General features: G+C 42.3%; 1 protein-coding gene across 2 annotated transcripts in view; it reads right to left on the reverse strand.

Annotated features, from left to right (window-relative positions):
- Positions 1 to 22146, reverse strand: part of DYM (dymeclin) — a 917326-nt gene that overhangs the window by 737791 nt on the left and 157389 nt on the right. The window lies entirely within an intron of this gene.

Genomic DNA, 22146 nt, shown 5'->3' on the forward strand with positions numbered 1-22146 from the left:
TTAACACAACAACAGCCCGAGCACAGCAGTGCGGGCCAAGCACCAGGGCAGAGGGGCCGCAAAGGCTCCGAGTTCAAGCCAAGCACCGACCCGTGACTTTCTTACGAAAAGCAGAAGCTGGCGCATTTCACATGTCTCACGCCCTATTTCCTTCCATGGACGTATCAATAAAAGTGGGGGTCTTTTTTCACATCTGCGTTTGTGGAACTCTTCAGAAAGCACATAGGCAGAGACTGAACACAATTAAAATTGAAACATTACAGTGTTAAAAAGAGGAACAATGTGATAGTGTTGTTAAAAAAACAGTTTGCCAAACAAAAGAATTAAAAAAACTGCCCAAGTCGGATTCTTGAAAGCGTTGAGCGCTTCCTGGAGGATCTTGAGATATTAAATGGATACCGCATGGCAAAAAAATATAAAACTACATCTTTCCTGAGGTTTAGGACGGCCACCCAGTTCAACGAGGGCACTGAAAGAAGCGGTGACTTACCTATGCCCCTCTTTACTCAAATCTTGAATATTATTATATCTTAAACTAAAGTCTACAAACAAGGCAGATGGGAGATGACTGAGGCAGGAACAGGGTGAGAGGGAGGGTGCTAGTGCTGCCCCTTATTTTTTTTATTAGATTTGTGATGGTTTGGGGGAGCTCTGCGTCAATGCATGGCTCGTTTGGTTAGGGCTGGACAAGAATGGCCAGGCTTCCCCGCACGGCCAGGATGCTATCAGCGGATGCCAACCTCATACCCCCATTCAGATGATGCTACTCTAGGATGGATTTGAGGCAGCACCCTGGCAGGTGTTGGCCGTGTAAGCACTGGTCTGTGCACGCAGTATTTTGGAGGCATTTCACAAATGCTGAAAACTCTCACTAAAAACAGAAATCACGTAAAACTCATTAAAACGCATAAAACAACTACAACACACCAGCACATATTTTCTGGTCGCAAAATACGAATGCCCTAGTCTACTCTCATTGTAATCCGGCTGTCTTGTCTCCTCACACCCCCCAGTCCCTTTCACTAGAAGCTCAAGTGTGATGGGTGGAGAAGGCTTGAAAGGGACAGACCGAGTTTCTCCGCCATGTCCCTCTTTCCAGTTCCAGAGACTGACCACAACAAACGCCTAGTTTATGACTACCACAAAAAGAGCCTGCGCGGCCCTATAGACAGAACAGCAGGTAATCAGGAATATTGAAGAAAATGGTCATCAAAACATAGGAATGGAAGAGGAAAGGGCTGGCATGAAGCTGGGGAGGTAAGTAGTGGAGTAAACGAGAGGGGAAGGGAAGTGTTTAAGAGGGAGGAAGACTGCAGTCAGAGCTGCTGGTAGGAAGGGTAGAGTGTTATCAGGGGCTGCAGCGAGAGAGGAAGGGTTAAATGTGGAAATTGCACTTGGTTGAGATGAAAACTGGTACATGTCGCGCAGCTGATAATTATGAGTTGTTCCTGGAGACGCTTCTGCAGTGCAGTCTCTCGTGCTTTGCAAATGGTGACCGAAAGGCAAAATAAACTCCTCCTACCCTTGCTTCAGGATCTTTAGCACCCTCGTCACATTACTTAAAAAAAAAAGTGCTCCCTCAGTCCTAGTGTTGCAACGCATTACCACCCAGTCTCCAATGTCCATTTCTACCTTCTAACTCTTGCAACCTGTTGTGACCCTCCAGCTTAAACTCTACTTCAAGGACAACAACCTGCTTAATGATAGACAGGAATACTTTCCACCACTGGTAAGGCACTCAGTCAGTGATTATTTCTACTGTTGATGATGTACACTTCTCACTGATTGCTCCCAGAGGTGGCGTCCTGCATCTTCTGGGCTGGTCTAAAGCCATAATTTCCTCTCTCGTCTTCCAGTGACGTGTTCAGGGCACTTATTTATTATGAATCATCTCCTTCATCTCCAAATAAAGCAACTGTTTTCTGCCCTTCTGACCCACATCTAAAAACCCTGCATGCAGCATTTCATTAAGGTCCTAACCACGAAGCCCCATTTTCGTTAATATATACAAAGACCTCCCACCTCACTGGTGCACTTATGCAGCGTCACATTCTTTTGATGCCAGCAATATCCATGTACTGTTTAGAATGGAAAACATCTGCAACTTCTTCTTGAAGAATCTCTGTCAGTACATGATTGCATTCCATTGCTGGATCCCTGATGGCTGACTGAAGCCAAAGAGATGCAAAATTAGGCTAAATCACCAACATCCCAAGGAATAACCTTCCTCCAGCTAGCTGCCAATGATCAGCCATCACCCAAACTTTACACTCCCAGTCAAAAACCTTGCCATCGGCCTGGAGTCACTGATCCAAAAATGAATTTAGCTGTGAGCTCTTGCTTTTTTCACAAAAAAACATAAAAAGAGTCCTCACTATTTAACGTTCCCAAACAAAGTGACTGCTGTAAACACTCATCTTGTCTAAATACAAACTTCTGCATATTCCTGCGTGCAGAAAGAACAATGTGGCCCGCCACCTACTTAATTACAGGAGACATACCCAGATCACATCAGTAATAGAATGAGTGTAACATGGGCATGCAGTCCATCGTCGCCGAGGGCTAGACAGTCAATAGTTTAGTCTACGAAGGACCTTCAGCTCTCATGTGCTTTATAACCTTACCAAGGACAGCTGACCTCAGCTCACCAATCTCCTGCAGAAAAGGTACTCAGGACTATGGCTCTGCATTCACTTCCTGACAGTCAGCACCCCTTTTAGAGGGACACGGGCAATTTAGGGGTTACTGGGCTCAACCTTGGTGGTTTAGGCCTTTTACTCCTGATGTCCGTGGAACTGACCTAAGGACCCTCAGCAACTGGGCCAAGTACCCCTTTCTGCACTTGACTCTCAGTAGTAGCTGTAATTTAGCAGTCAAGGCTCCCTCAGTGGGGGGGATATAGATACAATCAATGAACACGACTCATAACTCAAAGTGCAAACAGTACAAACAATAAATCAATGTCCAGTCAAGTTTTACTTTTATAAGAAAAGTAGTATTTTATTACTAACTACATATGCAAAGGAATACAAAATTGAGAAGAAACAGCACAATACCCTTAAGGTCGAGGCTCTAGCAATTGTCAGGCTAATCCCTGTCCCATCCTCCTTTGTGTAATATGTTTACAGTTATTCCCCATCACTGGTGGCTGCACCCAGGGAATGCTCAAAAGCACCCCCTCTTACTCTTCAGGTTTTAGTCAAAATTCCCCCTGGCCCATTTCACATCTTACCAGCTCTCAAAGGACAGGGGAGTTTAGCGGTTCAGAGGGTGCCCTGAGTGCGAACACTTGGAAATCCTGCTCTGCTCGGAGAAGTCGGACTGCGCGAGGCCCACCCGGTGGTGAAGACTCTCTCTCTCGCGAGCAGCACTGCCAGAGTTGTTGGAGCAGGCCCCAGCTCACAAAGATGCAGTAAGCTGGCTTTACCCAGCCAGTGGATGGGGTCGAAATAGAGGATGATTATGGGGGGTGTGAAGGAAGCTCATCCTCAGCTCTCGACTGAAGCCAGCAAAGGTGCAACGTCGTGCACTGCGTCTATGTCTTTGGCAGTCCTCAATAGTGAGTCAATCGAAGTCAGTTCACTCGTAGTGATGGTCCAGCCCAACAAACGTAGCCTCAGTCTCTCCTTTGGGCGACAGCCGGAATCCTTTGGCACCAGCAGCCCATCCTGACATACCGGGTGTCTGCGGTAAGAGATAATAAGCTCCTCCAGCACAAGCACCCCTGCCAAGGCGATTTCAGGTCTCAGCACTTCTCACTGTAGCAACTTTACCAGTTCCCCCTCTGGCACACATGGCCCCTGAAACACAGTGATACAGACATAGCAAGATGCGCATGGTGCTCAACCCACAGCTCATTCCATGATGGCCCTCTCCTGGCATACAGGGGTCGCCGAGCTGACACTGCACACGGGCAACGACCCAATGGGAGCACAGCCGAATTATCACACCTTGAAAATGGAGTCCCACAATGTAGGGCTCCCCAATGGGCCTCACTCCCGCTAACGTTCTCTTCTTCCTCACTGGGCGCATAGGTCTTGGCAATCAGGCAGACTCTAGTACTCTAGGCTCCAGGGCAGGTGGTCTTGGTTTTCTTGGGTGATGTGTCATCCAGCAGAGAGACTAACAGAGCTTCCCCTTTTCACACACTCCATCTGGCTGCTTGGCAGATGACAAAGTTTGGGGTGACCCTTACTTATAGTCAATTTCCAGACACCAAAATGTAACTTAGAGTCTGAGTCATTGACGTTTTATGTTAGGGTTCTGTTTCTTTTCAAGTGCACACTTCTCTTTTTCTTCTTACCTCATGGAAGATTGTCTGTCACAGCAGGCAAGTCTACTAAACAGATTGTTCCTCAATACAATTCATGGGAGTTAATACCACGCTCCCAGCATTACCAATTATGATTCCCTTATCAGCCCCATCTCCTTTCCTGAGATAGTCCGGGCCCCTTCCTTGTGATCTATCACTGAATCAAAGAGCAGTTTCTTTAAATGTAAATGAAGTCTCTTCCTTTTCTCCTCCAGTGTGTGTCCCACCCAGCTCAAAGGAATGCAACAATACACAAATCTGTCTGGAGGGAGATTCCTCTCCTCCTCAGGTCTTCACCAAGTGCACTTACTCAGTGTACATTCACAGCACACTGTTGCAGGGCAAATACAAATGGAAAAATGGAAAAAAGGCAAACTCTTCTTTAGCAATGAAAAGACAGCCCTTTACTGTCGCAACAGGGAGATCGACCCCCCCTCACAAAGGCAGGCAAGCTGGTCTCTCATTTCTGTGGCACAGACAGCCTCTTATGTACAAAAATCACACAATGCTTTATTACATAACAGTAAATAATTATTGACTGGCCAGTCATAGATTGAAACAGAAAAACATTTGAACATCTGTGACCCTGTAATGTTTTTTAACTCTAAACTAATCATCTACACATTCTTCACTTGTGGCTTTAACAACGCTTGACAAACTAACCATGCTTCACTCTTGAATACATACAATTTTAATACCATATGGCCTTATCATTGTAACCCTAAATAAGACCTCCACGTAGTCTGAGTTGATTAGAATTCCTGCACTCATTATCTAATCAGGTTTACAATCTATTTGGAAACAAGAAGTACATGCCTAAAGTAATGCCTAGAATTGTAAATACCTACATGTTTGCTAAACACGAGTTAGCTGTTAACTGTGACCCTTTCAAGCTACTCATTACAGTGTCCTCAAGTGAACTCTTCACCTTATTCTAGTCAGCATTGGATTTAGGCCTGCAGTGTTCTTTTATTTCATACACCTAATGTCTGCTGTTGCGTTATATTTTTGCATATATTTTCTACATTTCCTGTAACATTTCCTCTCTAGTTGTCACTTCAGCTATTGAATCTAAACCTTGAGCTTCATTTGGAACTAAATAATACTCATTACCTTGAGATTCAATCACACGTGGAAAAATCCCTCCTGCCTTAGTACCTACTCTTTTACAACATGCTAGAATCAACTATTTGACACAATATATTAATAACAAGACTACAATAGATGGAATCACAGCTCCCAAAAAGATGGCAGTAATGTCAACCACCCTCAAAACCAATTATCTGGGGCACCTCCTTCACCTATAAATTTCTTTTGTAGATTATGCAGTGTCTGTATAGGTTCTGATAAAGTTTTATTATCTGCATAATTCGCTGGAATAAAGGTACAACACGCTGTTAAAATTAATCTGCATATTCCCCCTTGCATGGCCATCATAAGGTCAAGTACATAGCGGTGCTGCATAACCATCATTCTCATAGCATGCATCTCTTCCTTAACCACGTCAAATACATCCTTTGTAGTGTTGATAGCCTTAAGAAATTCCCATTGAGTTATCTGTAACTATCAAGCTATTGCTTTGGCCTGGGCAAACAGCAGAATACTTCAAAAAAATAACTGTGCATCACTGAACAAACGGTACTCCTGACGAATGTAACTGCAAGTACTTGTACCAGAATACTCAGTATTTCTTTTTCTTCTATTATAAAGAAGCAAGGTCATTGGACGGCTCATGGAGTATTCATGCAAAGCTGTCAGATTAATTCAGGGGATTATCAAAATCGGAGCATGCAAAGTCACAATGGAGCAGAGTCCATCCCGGTTTGGTGGCAACTGGGCATACAGTAGTTCTCCACATTGCCAATAATAGTCCATGAGATTGAGGTGCTCCCGTGTGTGTCAGCGTTATCAATTGTAGTCTTACAACCAATATTTTGGCCAACATCTACAGTGATATTACCCTACAATAAATTTGATAACAGAATACCATTGATCATGGGCAAAAACTGATCCGGTGACTCTAAATCCTGGTCTACGGACACAATCTGGGGGTAAAGGATTTACTATATAACTGTTACACTCAGTGGGCGGGCGTGCTACTCCTAGAAAACCTACATCTAGGACTAATCTGCATAAGCAGGGCACCCTGAATTCTTCATGCATGTAATCTCTTCTATGATGTCCTGTCTGTCTGTGGGAATGTACAACACTTCTGCTAAAGAATCATAGTTTGTGGTGCAAATAGTAGATCCAGCGGGTATAGCACATAGCATAATAACTCAAGATAAGACTATGTATACAGGCAAAGTAACTAACACATACACTAAGATGGACGCCCCCATAATATGAGGATGACCGGATAAAAACAATCTAAGTCTGTCCTCGCTGTTTATTTTCCCCAGCTACACGCCGGAAAGGATTTACACAAGAGAAAGCGTCCACGGCTGAGTATACGCTGATAGAGACACACGGCTGCAAGTTCGAGCAGAACTAGACGTGACAGCTAGACCCTAGAAGATCCTCTTACCACTATGCGTAATGTAAGTAGTATTGCGCATGGTAAACAGCTTTGCGAAATCAATAGATATGATTGATCGGCAGTGTTTAAACAGAATATTCATGTTCACAGTGCTTTCAAATTGAGTGCAAGTAACGAAGATAACGCAGAAATAGAAAGAATATCTCTTGATATCCCAAAAGATAAGGTCAGTTCTAATGGCACCAGTTTCTTATGACACCATCGAGGTGTTGATCATAAAAATAACAATACACTTTTTCAAGTTTGTCTGTAATTAACATCAACACAATATAAGTGTCTCAACAAAATATCTAATCATGCATGCGTTGAGGTTTATTAATACAAAGAAATCTTTTCTTTTACGGCACATCGATTAATTTAATAAATATGAGAAAGGAGCCATTATTAACATCAAAACACACATTCACGGTGTATATATAACGGTGAACAGTGTTACTTTTAACACTGGTTGTTCACAACCATGTATAGGAGATGCTTAGGGTTAACGATATGTTTATTTAAAAAAAAAAATTTAAATCACATCTATGGTGTATAGATAAGGGTGAACAGTGCAATTTTTAGCACTAGTGGTTCAAAAACCATATGTATATATGACACCCATTGTTAATGATACAACGCTAATTTATACACAGGCACTGAGTTTAACGTCCTGAGGAGGCCAGATAATTATTAAAGGCCGAAACGGGTCGACAACACAGATTTTGGAGGAATGTTTCTGGAATTTTCAAATTAATAACTAGAAAAGACATGGTATCAAAAATATATATAGGATGAACACCTAACCTAAAAGGATGATACCTGACGACATTACCTGATTCTCAGCGGACTGCTAGCCAGAAAAGAGCAGCAGCTTGTATAGGACAAAAGACTCTAGTGCGAAAAAGTATCTTCTGTGATTATTGTGATTATGTTATGATTTTTAGCCACATTTTGCTATATGTCATGTACGTTAATTATGAGTTTTGTACTTTAGTGTTGTGCTAAAATATACACAAAATTATTTTGACTGGTGGCAGAGAAAAGCCACAAAAGAACAGATGAATATTTATAAAAATAATAAATAGACAAAAAGTGTTGTTTGGTGAGTAATTTATCTTCTCACCTAGGATTCATATTATTAGACACGTTTATCTCGCCTGTATATTTTATTTGCAAGCTTAACTTCAGGCCAGATACAGTGGAGTTACAGGGCTTCCCCTGCAGGTTTATAGGAGTATAAGTAGTTGTCACATAAGCTGAGTCTGAATGAATTGTAGTAATGTCTCCTGTCCCTTTGCTTAAAAGGGAAGCTATTAATAATATTAATTATGCTGCTTGTGCAGAAGAATGTGCTGGTAATTTCAACTGTTCCACTAAATGGGGTGTATCAGAAGAGTCATGTTGTTGTGCCCTGACTACTGCTGTACCTGTGAATCTAATTCCTGTATCTTGGTCAGTGGTAGAAGATCCATCAACAAAATAGACTATGCTGCCTGACCAGACTTATTAGAAATGTAAGTTGCACAATCATGCACATCATCCTCAGAATATAATACTGGATGGGCAAAGAATATTGCAGGGTTCACCGTATGACACTTCACTACCTTCAAAGATGGTAGTCACAGAATCACTAAGAATAATAAAAAAGTCACCTCAGAAACTGTGTAGTGAGAGTAGTCTTAGCTTTCTGAATGATAGCAAATACTGAATGTTCTACATAAAGCGTCAAAGATGCCCCATAACAATGGAGGTGCTCTTCTGCACTGCAAAAGCAGCAGTAGCGAGAGCCTGTTCACAGGGATAATAATATCTAACAGTCCACTGAAATATGAAATGGCCTTATTCACTAAAGGTTATTGCTGTGTAAGGACGGCTATCGTCACCTGACAATTGCAAAGTCAAAATAAACAAACAAAATTGCTTGGTATAGTCAGGGGTCCTCAAAACTGGAAAATATGTTATTTCGGTCTTTAATTTCTGAAAAGTCTCTCTCATCTTTGATATCCATGTTATCCTGTCATTTCTATCTTTGGCCCATTTGATAGAAGCTAACAAATGCACAATCAAGGCACTATTATCAAAATCCATTGTCCAATATAGTTACAGAACCAAGAAACATCTGAAGTCCTTTAACAGTTTCCTGTTCTGTAATTTGATGAATGGATGCTGCTCTTTCAGGGGTTACTCGTCGACGAGAAGCTAACAACAACTGTCCTAAGTAATGAACTTCCTCCTAACAATACTGTATTTTGTCTTTCTATACTTTGTATCCTCTTTGTGAAAGAGTAACTAAGAGAGATATAGGGTCCTTTCTACACTGCTGCTTGATGGGACTACAAATCACTATGTTGTCTACATAGTGCAACAAAGTGCTGTCACAGTGAAACTTTGACAAATAGTTTCTTCCCATTCTGTTAAAAGTACTTGGAGACTCACATTATCCTTGGGGCAAACGAGAATACAGATACTGAGTCCTACAATAAGAGAAAGCTGACAAACAGTCTGCCTTGATGAAGAGGGGTGCTAAAGAAAGCATCTTCAGCTCAATAATGGAAAAAATACTTAGCATATTGAGGAATATTTGTCAGAATGATATATGGATCAGAAACAACTGGACATTCTGGTAAAACTACATTGCTCAGGGGGTGCAAGTCTTGAACCATGAGCCAAGAAAGTACTGTCCTTACACGTCTTAACAGGGTAAATCAGGGTGTTGAATGGAGACACTCCAGGGTAAATTACTCCTTGCTCAACAAGGCGTGTATAGTAGGGGCAGTGCCCTCGTCTGCTTCCTTAAAAAGAGAATACTCTCTCACTCGGGGTAAGATTGCACCTTCCTTCATTGTAATTAAGAATGGTGTAGCAGTATCAGTAAGGCCTACATCATGAGGACCTTTAGTCCATAAAATGTCTGGTAGTTGGAACAGATCGGCTTCCCTGACAGAATTGAAAGCGCTTCATGGTGGGGGTGTCCTCACTCCAACACTGTCCTCAATGGTCTGTCACTTTGAAAAACCACAACTGTTTTCTTAGATCTGTCATCACAAAACAGTTGGTCATCCAATATTTCTCTAACCATTTTTCCTGGTTCCATAAAAATAATACATGCCCTGAAGACACAATTTCAGTTGCTCGCTACCAGAGCGCCATGGATTGGTGTTATTTCTAAGGCCTCTACTTGTAGTATTAGTTCAGTATCAGGCATCCAACAATCTTGCCACTGCCACTGAAAAGAAAATCTTTAGGTAATTGAACTTCATTTCACAATAACTCTGATGTCTCTGGTATGATTGTACATACTGTTGTTGGAAATGGCCCCACCATCAACAGGTCATGCTCTAATTCGATCTCCAGCTGAGAAATCTACTGCTACTGCTATCACTCTGGAAGGTGAAACTCAAGGGTTAGAACAAATCATGGTACCATCAGATTCAAAACGAACAGTGATATTTAATTTGGCCATAAGATCTGTTCCTAATACGTAAGCTGGGGCAGCTGGAGAGCATAATAAACAGCCATCAATGTACCCCCTCCTACTTCCATCTCCACCGGTTTAGTGAAAGGAACCCTCATTACTTCCCCAGAGAATCCCTGTGTGTCTAATGATCTGTTAGAAATCAGTAGCCCCCTCTATAATAAAGGATCTAGTTTCTCCTGTATCTATGAGGAATGCATACTTTTTGTCACTGATAGCTACCGTCACAGGGGGTTCATCATCTGGCCTGTGTGTTACTGACAATACTGGACACAAAGAAATGCTCTGTTGGCACCTTCATTGTGGATATCCTTCCCCAGAATTCATCTGAAAAAGATTCCCTCTTCTCACAACTACAACTCCCTGCCCACTCTGAGGTAGATTCACCGCTGGGGGTGTCTGAAGATTTTGTGGAGGTGGCATCTGTTCTTTTTAAGGTATTACTGGTGGCTGCATATTTTGTGATGGCGCCTGAGGTACAAGTATGATTTGCGGATTAGGTTGTGACTGTACCGCTGTATTCCCTGGATAATTATAAACTTCTAGTCTTCCATTTCGCTCATCCCATCTCTTAGTTCTACAATCTCTAATAAAATGTCTATACCTCTGACAATAATGACATACCTGATCCAATCTTTGAGGACCCATCCTACCTCTTTCTATTCCTCCACGTCCTCCTCTACTACTTCCCTGTATCCTTACATTATCCTGTTACTGTGGGCATTGTTGTTGAGTGGTCCCTGGGATGGATCCCACAGATATTGCAGTCATCTGAGTGGCAGCTGCTGGTACAGTTCCTTTCTCTGCTCCTTTCTTTGCCAACTTCTGCTGCACTAATTAGACTGCTGCATTATCTATCACTCCTTATTTGTTCCTCTCTTTCCAGTTTCTTCTTACAAAAATGAGTTGTATGTGCTTGTATCTCGGGCCAGGGCTTGGCTTCTAATGCAACTATATTATCTAGGCTATCCTGTACATTAGAGGATAACCCCTTTTTTCACCACATTATACAATTATACAGTGTTTCCTCCTGTTACCTCCCAACTCTGATCTTGGATCCATTTCTATTTCATTCTTTCAAGGAACTGAGCTGGATCATCATTTTGCTGCATTGACAGTCATAAGAGAGGCAATATCTGGCCTATCAGGATACATCTTCCTCAACTGATCCCAAATCTCTGTTCTTATTACATTAAATGGAGACCCTTTATATCTAGTTTCGGTGAAGGTAATCGTTCTCACTTCAGCCTTTTGAAAAAAATGCCATTTACATCTCCTATAAGAGAACTAAGCAAACTCTTTTGCCCCCTTCTTCTAAGGTAATACCTGTAGTTTGTTTTTCAAAAGCTCTAATCTAGTTCTCAGCTCCCTCTGTAAGCAGCAGAAACAATTTTCTAAGATTTTCCTTGTTCATTCTGTGGCCAGGGAACATAATGAGGTGCCCCAGGTCCCTTACGTATCAGGGGCATCTGGGGTAAGGGAGTGGTAAAATGCTGGGGGTTACGCTGTATACGTATTTCTGGCATACATACAAACACTTTTGCATGCAGGGATAATCCCATTCTGGATCTCCGTACCCATAAAAAATTTAATCTTCTGCATTCTCTATGTCGTGTGGATCAAACGACTCTTGTTGTGGCCAGGGACTCATCTGTGATGCTAGTAGTTTAGTCCAATCAATTAAATTCTCTACATATGGCACAACACTGTACCAGCTCTTCTCTCCTTTTGCAACTATCTCACTAGGGCTGAGATCTATACTGTGAAAACTGACTGAATACTCATTTGCTGCACAGATCTATCCTGTAGTATCAGTCCTCTCACAGCTTCACAAGATCCCATCTTTGGGTCTGGCTGGTCATGCATTCCCTAAAATAGCAATCTCTCAAGCTCTGTCGCTCGAGCTTTCCTAACTATGGAAAACTTCTCCTGTTCTCCCTCGCTAATACGAACACAATCAAATAATCCCCTTGAACTTTTTGTATGATTCAGATCAATAAATGGGTATTCCTTGAATATCAATATCATAGATAGAGTGCCTTACTCTTGAGGGTCGAAGAAGCTCACCCATACTATTCGCACACTTATATATTGCCTCTATCTTATTTGTTACTTCTCAGAAACTCCCCTACTCTCACTTTGTGATAACCACTCAAACACTTTCTGGAGAAACTATTACGCTCCCTTTCTCCTTCTGCGAAAGTGGTACACTACCTTTAGTCCTATCTATTTTTTGGGATGCTGGCCATCATGCCATACTAGCAGTTCTGTCCACATAATCACTACATCTAACATCATCTGCATTTCTTCACTCTGAGGTAGACATTTGTTCCCAAACTATCCTTCCTGGTGTGTGTCTCCTCTGCAACAAATGCAATGTTGCTTATGAATCGTGTGACTGGTTCATCACTTCTGTCCTCCTCTGGAGAAGCTGGGTCTAAATGTGGGGTGCACTGTACTTCTAATTGCCCTGAAAACTGAGATTCATTTATCTTTACTTGCTGCCTAGGTGTGCTCACATATTTTGGCTTTGGCATTTGTGAAGCAACATTAGAGGTAGCTTTTGGCAATTGTGAAGGGGTCTCAATTTCGGGGTTCTCAAATCCCACTGCAGCTTCTTTCAGCTGCACCACTGTGTAAATATTGGATACCTTGGAAGAGGTACTCATAGAATCGTATGGGGGTGGGGAAAAGGATGAGGCATTAGGGGAATTCATTTTTTAGAGGCCTTAGATTTTTCATAAAATAGTTTCTCTTTTTTGTAATTTGGTTCCCTCATACTCACTCCTGAGGAAGGTAACAATATGCTCAATTATTGAATCATTGCATGTCCCTTCTTTTGCCCAGGGATACGTAAGTTTTTGGGTGGATGATTATGGGAAAAAACCTTCTGTGTATGTGGTAAGGGAGTCTCCATAATTACTCGTCTTCCCAATATGTTTAACCTTTTATCTCTCTGGCCAAATATCATTCTTCTTTTAAAACTTACACAAATATTTTTAAAAGCAGAAAAATGTAACAATGTTTGTCTTTGTCATTTATACAATACATATTAAAAGAACATTATGCTACATTACACACAAAGTCACACAGTGGCCACTTCATTCATACACATACACACTCACCATCGGCATAAAAAAATTAACACATCAACTATTTCCTAAATATGAATCACCATGTTTCTAAATCTAAATGGTAAATACAACCGGCAACCCACTGCGCCTAAAGAGAATAACCTTTTCAAACTATGCGTCCCTGAGACCACAGACTGGCTTCTAAATATTAGATCCAGAGTAGTATTTTAAGTGCCCAGCTTGTGCTTGGGGGTACACTATCCCTCTATTACAAATAATTAGACATGCATTGGCAATCTCCAATTACGAATTACTCAAACTGACTACGTTTAACTCGTCCTTAGGAAGAAGAAGTTAATTGGTTATGCAGTCCCCAATTAATCAACAATATTCTACTCTAAACAGTGAATGCAACCGGGCACCCCTGGTCACTTTTCTCAGCGCTCAGAGAAGATAACCTTTTCAAACCATGAGTCTCTCAGACCACGGAATGACTTCGACATTAGGTCCAGGTCAGTAATTGGAGTGTTTAGGTCTTTTCTGGAGGTAAAGTGTAGCAACATCAGCTTTTCAGCTGCCCCTCTAAGTCAACAAGAAACATATATTCGGCTCCATATGAATTTCAAATTCCCCACATTAACCAGTTCTAGTCCGTTGCTAGGAACAGCAATTGAACCACGAGACCCTTAGTTTCTCTTATAACCTTATATGTCAACATATGTGTTTATTACTGCCAAGAAAATTGAGACAAATAGCAAATAAAGAGCATTAAACATCAGATCTCACTTTCCCTCATGTTTAAAAGACAGCAGTCCCCCGAATCCTTCTTAGCCCCCGTGCACAGGCAGAAGCCATGGCAGCTACTTACCAGTCAAAGATGCGCAATAACCTATGCAGCAGGAGACCTTTTATTTGGCTTGACAACTATTGCAGGGTAAATAAAAACTTAAAAATGGAAGAAAAAAGATAAACACTTCTGTGGCAATGAAAAGACAGTCCTTTACTGTCGCAACAGGGAGATCGACCCTCCTCACACACGCAGGCAGCTGGTCTCTTGTTGATTTGGCACAGACAGCCTCTTGTATACAAAATCACACAATGCTTTATTACAAAACAGTAAATAATGATTGGCCAGTCAGTCACAGATTGAAACTGAAAAACACCTGTGACCCCGTAACGCCTAACTCCAAACTAATCTTCTACACATTCTTCACTTGTGGCTTTAACAATGCTCGATAAACTAACCATTCTTCACTCTTGAATACATTCTTTTTTGTAGCAATTACAATTTTAATACCATGTGTGCCTTATCATTGTAACCCTAAAATCTCTGTGTAGTCTGAGTTGATTAGATTTTCTGCACTCATTGTCTAATCAGGTTTAAGATCTTTTTGGAAACACAAAGTATGTGTCAGTGAGCCTGCATGACTAAAATCGTAAGAACCTACATGTTTGCTAAGCAAAATTTAGCTTTTAACTGCAACTCTTTCAAGTTATTTATTTCAGTGTCCTTAAATGAACTCTTTACCTTATTTTGGTCTGCACTGGATTTGGGCCTGCAGTATTCTTTTATTTCATATACCTGCGTAGCACTTTCTGCCAATGTCTGTTGTTGCATTATATTTTTGCATATATATTCTACATTTCTTGTAACAACACTTACTGTCCATGTCCAGCATTGTTGCCTCAACGCATTTTACCACAACAAGTACACATGCTTTCAGCACTCACTTTCTCTCTCTATCTATCTCTCTCAGGGCCTCATTACGAGTCTTTAGGTCGGAAGACCGCCAGTTCGGTCTTTACCCCGCTGGCCCTGTTATGAGTTTCCACCCGCTGGCCCAGCGAGAAACTATCCACAAACATTGACGCCGGCTCATAATCAAGCCGGCGGCAATGTTGCTGTGCGTCAGGTGCGATAGCACCTGTCGCTTTTCACTGCCTGTAATTCAAGCAGTGAAAAGCGTGACTGGGCTTCCCATGGGGGCTCTGCCACTGCCCATGCCAAGTGTATGGGCAGTGCAGGGGACCCCATGGGGCCCCTGGAACTCCGTCTCTGCCAACTTTTGCATGGCGGTGGAACCGCCATGCAAAAGCTAGCAGACACGGGAGTCGTAATTCCCTGGGCAGCACTGCCCTGGCGGATTACGACTGGACGTCAGCCAGCAAAAAAGTGGTGGTGGCATTGGAGGTGGTCCAAACGCTACCCCGAGTCTGGCGGTCTTAAGACCGCCAGACTCGTAATGAGGGCCTCAGTCTGTGTGCACTGTTCAGCACTGAAAATGTTTACATTTAACCATGTGCTATTTACAAACACACTGCCAGCACAAACGTTCACCATGTGCGCTGCACAATACTTCACCCTACATGTACTGTACTTCATACAAGCACACATACACCCAGTACATGGTTTCATTGCACACACACTGCACAGCACTACATCTCTTATGTAATGTATTCCTCACAGGTATACATACACCCAGTACATGCACTGCACAGTACTGTTCTATTCCTGCTCTACATCTTTCCCAAGCACACATACATCCAGCCCTCAGCAACTACTACTGCACTGTGCATCACTCCACATCTACTTGATGTAGGCCAAGGGGTGAGTTTCGCACACAGCAGCTGAACTTTTAAAAAGGTGATTTGGCATGCAGGTTTCACCCCAGTGACACGGTAAAAAGGTCCTATTCACTACTATTGATCACTATACAGTATGTTGCTACCACCACGCCGGTGCTGATTAACTCCTGGTGGAGGTGGTAGCCTTCCACCATTATGTGTGTAGCGCTTTGGGGACCCCTCCGTGTCCAAAAGGACCTCAATCCATGAGACAGGCCTAGGTCATGGTGGGCACGCATGATCCGTGACTGACTACAACAAAAACAAGCATTTGCGATGCAATGGGTTTCGTGTTTGCTCGAGTTAGAGCTATTAGTGTTGTGAATTCCTAACTGGACTTTTCTTGCCATATAAATTAAAAATTAAAAGTAAAACCATTGACATGAGCGAGCACATTTAAAGCGCCACAGCTGCCATGAACGTGAAGGAGAGACACAAAAGGAAAAAGAAGTTTGCTTGCAATCAAACGTATTGGCAAACGTGCAATTATCCATGTAACAGGGTCAATGGCCAAGGCGGTAAGAAAATCTGCCCCAAGGAGGGACAAACGTAAAGCATTTACCAATGATGACTAAAGGATTTTTGAAAGGCAAGCCCATGAACGAGTGATTGTGATGGGCATGTGGTGGGCATGGTTAAAAGCCCACAGATAGATTACAACAGGCCGGAGCGCTTGACCTAAAAATCAGTACTAGGGATCCATACAACAGTACCATTGAACACTTAAGGCAGGGGTACACATCTCTTACCATGCAGAGGACTTTTCTGTCCCAGCACTGACTCTTTTTTTCGTGTGATGAAATCCAACATCCCCTGTGGAATCTGTGCAGTGTTATATGCTACATATAAGCCAGACATTTTCTTGAGACAATCACCATTTCCTGCTCCCACTGTGTGCATGTGTATGGAATGGGCAGCATGAATTTTGGCAGCATTTTTTTTGCTATCACTGTGCACATGTGTGCACTAGACAGCATGAATTCCGGCAGCCCTTGCCTGCTGTCACTGTGTACGTTTTTAAGAGCAGCAGGGAATGTTGCAGCCCTCTTAAACTCTCATTGAGTGCAATAGTATAAGCTAGCATGGTATTGGAAAGGCTTTCTTTCATGGAGAGACATAATGAATTCTGCCAGCCATTTTGTGCTCTCACTGTGAACATTTGGAAGAACAATGATAGCCCTTTGCTGCACTCACTACATGCATTCCGAGCGACAGAGTTAACTCTGGCAGCCGTTTTTAATCTAACTGTGTGAATTTGTAGAGCGTGACATAAGTTGTGGCAGCCCTTTTCTGTACTCAGGCATAATGAATCCTGGCAGCCCGTGTCTACTCTCAACTGTGCAATTGTACAGGAAAGCTCAAACACTCTGCAGCCTATCATCAAGTTCAGCCAGTGCTTCAGAGATTAGTGGCAAAATAATACATACTTTTGATCAGCTACAAGGCAAACGTATGGTTGATTTCTATTTATCTTGCATGCATTTGGATTCACATATTCAGATGACTTTTGCTGACTTTTTTTTCTTTGATTGGTTTCTAGTGGGCTCCTACACAGCCCTTTAAACAATTTGCACAATTTTTGAACTCCATACCTACTTGCCAACCAACAGGACGGACAAACTCTTCAGAGACTTTTCAGAAGTATTCTTGAGCATTTTATCATCCAGGTGAACAATGTAGTAGATGAGGGAATCACTAGTTTGGTCCGTTTGGGCCAAAACCATCAGCATCCAACTGGAGGCACCACAACATTTCCCATACCCTGCCCATCACACAGGTCATCCCCACATTCACACTCACACAACACAAACATGTGTAAAGCATGTAGTTCCAAGTTCATTCCATGTCCCATACTCACCCACAAAAAAACACAAAACAGATCCTCCACCTCACGCTTATAGATGCATGTTCTGTAGTACTCCATTCTCCAGGCATCACAGACCTCATCATACATCACACATCCTTGATGCACACTTCATTGCAGAAACATGGCTGGCCTTTAAATACCTAGGCATCCTTGATGGCTTTATGACAACAGGTTGCAGAGGGCATCACACAGATTAAACCCACAAGTTGAGGAAGGCCATGCAGTCGTTCAATAGCCCTCCTGGCCCTGCACCAGAGGCAAACACAGAATACACACCACTATCCTCTAGGACGTCAACCTCAGTGAAACCTCGCTCTCCTTCAACCTGGGCAAACTATATCTTCAATCCAACCCATGCCAAAGGTCACAATCACGACCTAGTCCACTCCTCTACAATCACTGCAAACCACCTATTTTCTTGAACTATACTCGCCCAACAACCACCCTCACCACCCTACTTCATAACCAAGTGACTAACAAACACCAGATGCTCCATCAAGGATTTCTCCATTGACAACCTGCAATACAAACTTAGCTCTCTCCTGAACACAGCCTCCTCCACATCCAATGTCAGTACCCTTCTCAAAGTCTTCAGCACTTTCCTGAAAACTCCTGAAGACATCCATGCTCAAGCCCCACAAAAAAACAAGACAGTACCCTAAAACCTCTGGTACCTTAGAACTACAAAAACCTCTCCTTCCAAAAAAATCATCATTCTCAAACAAAAAAGGAAATGGTAGAAAATTAGAACCTCTTTCTCTGGTCAACAAAGAGACAACGCATTATGTCAGCCAAATCCAAATATTACACCAATTCCATCAATGAATCATCCAAAAGAAGTAGACATGTCTTCAAGACAATTAACCATGTGCCATTCACCTCTAAGTCTCCAATTCCCAACTTCACCAGCAATTGCAATGCCATCATCCATTTTATCAGCAAACAGATATACAAAATCTGACAACCTACCAACAGAATTATTTCTAAAACCCTTCCGTCACTCATTCTACTGAATTCTGAGCAATTGTCTTCCATCAGCATTTTCTTAATTGCAGAATCACCACTTATGAAGACTTTCTCTTACTCGCATACTTCATCAAGGCCCTCTCTGGACAAGAACATCCAAATTCCCCAATACAGCAATCATCCCAACTTTACATGAAGAAATCCAAAGCTTTCAACATTCAGCATTACAGGCACTGCCTCCTCTTTCCCCAGACCTGGAAGTCCAGTATACTTGAAACTTAACTGAGGCAGAATTCCTCTTATTTCTTAACAACAACAGCTCCAAACTTGTCATAGTGACATGCACCTGGATGACTATCATTAACAAAATATCAATCAATGGCAAATCACTTTATTTCACGTTGGATACTGACCTGTCCCTCAGAGAGCATGTAGAGAAGGCTAATGGGTAATGTTAACAGCTCTTCATCAAAAAAGTGATACTGTTGCTCCCCGAAAAGGAGTTCAGAAATGCCATCCAGGTTCTTGTACTCTCATATTTGGAGGGAGGCAAAACCTTACAAGAATAACTCTTTGATTCGACAACGGACACCGAAAATGCATTATAAAAGGTGCACCACACATCATCAGAAGCCTTAAGAAATTGGACCATATGAACCTGATGGAACTCCACTGAAACACACTCCCTCGCAGAGCTGCATTATCTTCTATGCTACTGTAGGTTATTAACTATGCAGGTGTTAAATTCGAGCAGCACTAACAATTTGTAAAGAACAGAACACATACCATTCACAAACCAATTTAGAAATACAGGGAACATCTTAATGAGCAAAAAAGCAACAGGATTATTAGAACAGGATAATGGGATCCTGGAGACGTGACTTTTTAAAAATGTAAGACATAAAAACAACCAAAACAAATAACGCACCAATGAAAAATAGCAGCTCGTGGCTGGCCTGGACAGGTGCACGGTTTTAGGCCAACAGACAGGGTAGGTTAGATACATCAAGAGGGTCCATCATGGTCAAAGTTTTGACCTTTAGAAATAGGGCCTGATTCCGGCGGACAGATTACTCCATCACAATGATGACAGACAGCCCATCCACCAAAATATAAATCCAGTAGGATATAATAAGATTTATATTTCGGGGGCGCTCTATCCGTCACCGTTGTGGCGGAATAACACATCCGCCGAAATCTAAATCAGGCCGTAAGTCTCTGAAAGTCAAAAAAACATTGGCTGAGCAAGGTCCAGGGCTGAAGCAGGCTGGGATCCCTTTAGGCTGGATGCCTCATCATCGCATTCCATGTGAAGCCATTGGTTTTGGCACCAAAAGCTCCAGGTGGGACCAAGCTGGAGTTCGTAGGTACTGACGTCACTTTGTTGCTCGGATGGATTTGTCACCTCGTCCTGGCCCTAGGATTTACCTTTAGACTTAGTCCAAGGGCTCTATAGGATGCCTCTAGCGTTAAGGCTGTCCTTTGTTCTGATACCTGTATCTGCCTTGTCCCGACAGATAATCCCTGCTTCATGGTGAGCTGTTTATAATTCCTCTGCCTTCCATAGTCCAAAGGCCAGGCAACTGCCCTATAGCAGGCAGGATGGTAACTTCAGCTAGGAATGCGTACTGACCTCTGGAGGTATGAGTGGAAGAGCTGATTTTAAGCTATTGCAGGCAGCCAAATGTATATTTTTAGAAAATTAATTTTTCCCAAAAAATTGACCACCTTTAAATCAGATTTTCAAAATAGTGTTTAGGCCTTCAGTCATTGTTAGGGCAACTATTTCAAATATGAAGTGTGACTTTTTTAAATTTTATATACTAGGCACACTGTCCTTTACGTTTACAAGCCACATTTTAGGTGTGACTTATTAATATATAAAAGTAGGTTTTATTACCTGGTGAAGGCATTTTTCTTTGACGTGTTAGTGTACTGCTTTTAAACTGCAGCTCAGAAGAAAACAAAAGTGACGGATAGAAAGCTTGAATTAATTTCAGCTTCTTAATTACTCAAGTCTGTATTCTAGTCCTTGGTTAGATTGCAGGTCTAGTTTCTTATCCAGCAACAACTCTAGGGATATGGCTCAGTCAATGGGGGCTGGATACCATTTTAGGATGTCAGGTGCCTGGTTGTGCAGTTAGGGAGAGGAAAGAGAAGAAAATCCCAAGTTTAAAGGCTTTAGCTTGCTCTGGTGGAGTCATCTATGATTGTTTTTTGTGAAACACTGAGTCAGCAGGACTATGGTAGGCCAAAAACAGCACTGGGTTGTTTGTGTTCATGCCTGGAGGGTACCTGGTTTGGCAGTTCAGATTGGACTTTTCCTATAGGAGCAGAACCAAGGCTGATTTGCATATGGCAGATATATGTCAAGAGTGCTGGAGAAGGCAAAGCATTGAATTGTGGCCCAAGAGACCATCAGTGCCTGAGTCTTATTTAAGCATTCCTCCCATCACTTTCCCATATGTTACAGTAGACGTGCGACAGATATGACCAGAAAGGGGTCCCTTGCTCACTGTGCCAGATGATTCAAGCCATACCTTACTGATGTGGCTGTTTGGACTGTTCTATTCCTATTGGGACAGAGACAAGATTAATTTGCTAACAAGTGTCTGTCTAGCATGAACTAGAAAAGCGATCGCCAGTGGCTGAGATTCATACAAGCATCCCTTCTATCACTTTGTTCTTTGTAGTGTTAAACTGCAGGCAGGCCAGAGCACAGTGGTGCTCCTGAGGCCAATTTATTTTTAGTAACGTATGGGGTGGTGTACATGCATATTGCAGCCCACATATGACACTTAACCTTGATACAACTGGTGCGCTTTCTGTACCTTTAAATCAGTGCTTAATTTGTAAATAAAGACGTGCCAGTGCTCAAAGCCCTCCTTTTAAACACCCGGTTGCTGCAATTAAATGTGCGAACATGGAATCCTGAGGCAGCGTAATTCTGAAGCCATCTCGGGCCTCTTCAATCCATTTAAAGCCACTCCCTGCCCCTTCAGCTCACTCTTGCAGCTTTTTGCTGTCTCCCATTGTGAAGCGTTCTCGTTTTTCTCTTCCTCCGTCTTTCCCATATGTGTCTTTTGCTTGCAGTAAATGCTTGAGGCAGAAAAATAAGCGCGTGCCCTCAAAAATAAGTGCCGGTGCTCAGCACCGGAAACAACAAGCACAAATTAAGCACTGCTTTAAACAGGTGAATTGTATGAAACCATTTCACCAATACCAATTTAGGGCCAGAGTTGAAACATCGTGGCACTGAATAGCACATTCATAGTGCACAATAGCAGCCCAAAAAGTCCAAAAAAGGCA

The sequence above is a fragment of the Pleurodeles waltl genome, chromosome 1_1 (genome assembly GCF_031143425.1).
Source record: "Pleurodeles waltl isolate 20211129_DDA chromosome 1_1, aPleWal1.hap1.20221129, whole genome shotgun sequence".
NCBI lineage: Eukaryota > Metazoa > Chordata > Amphibia > Caudata > Salamandridae > Pleurodeles > Pleurodeles waltl.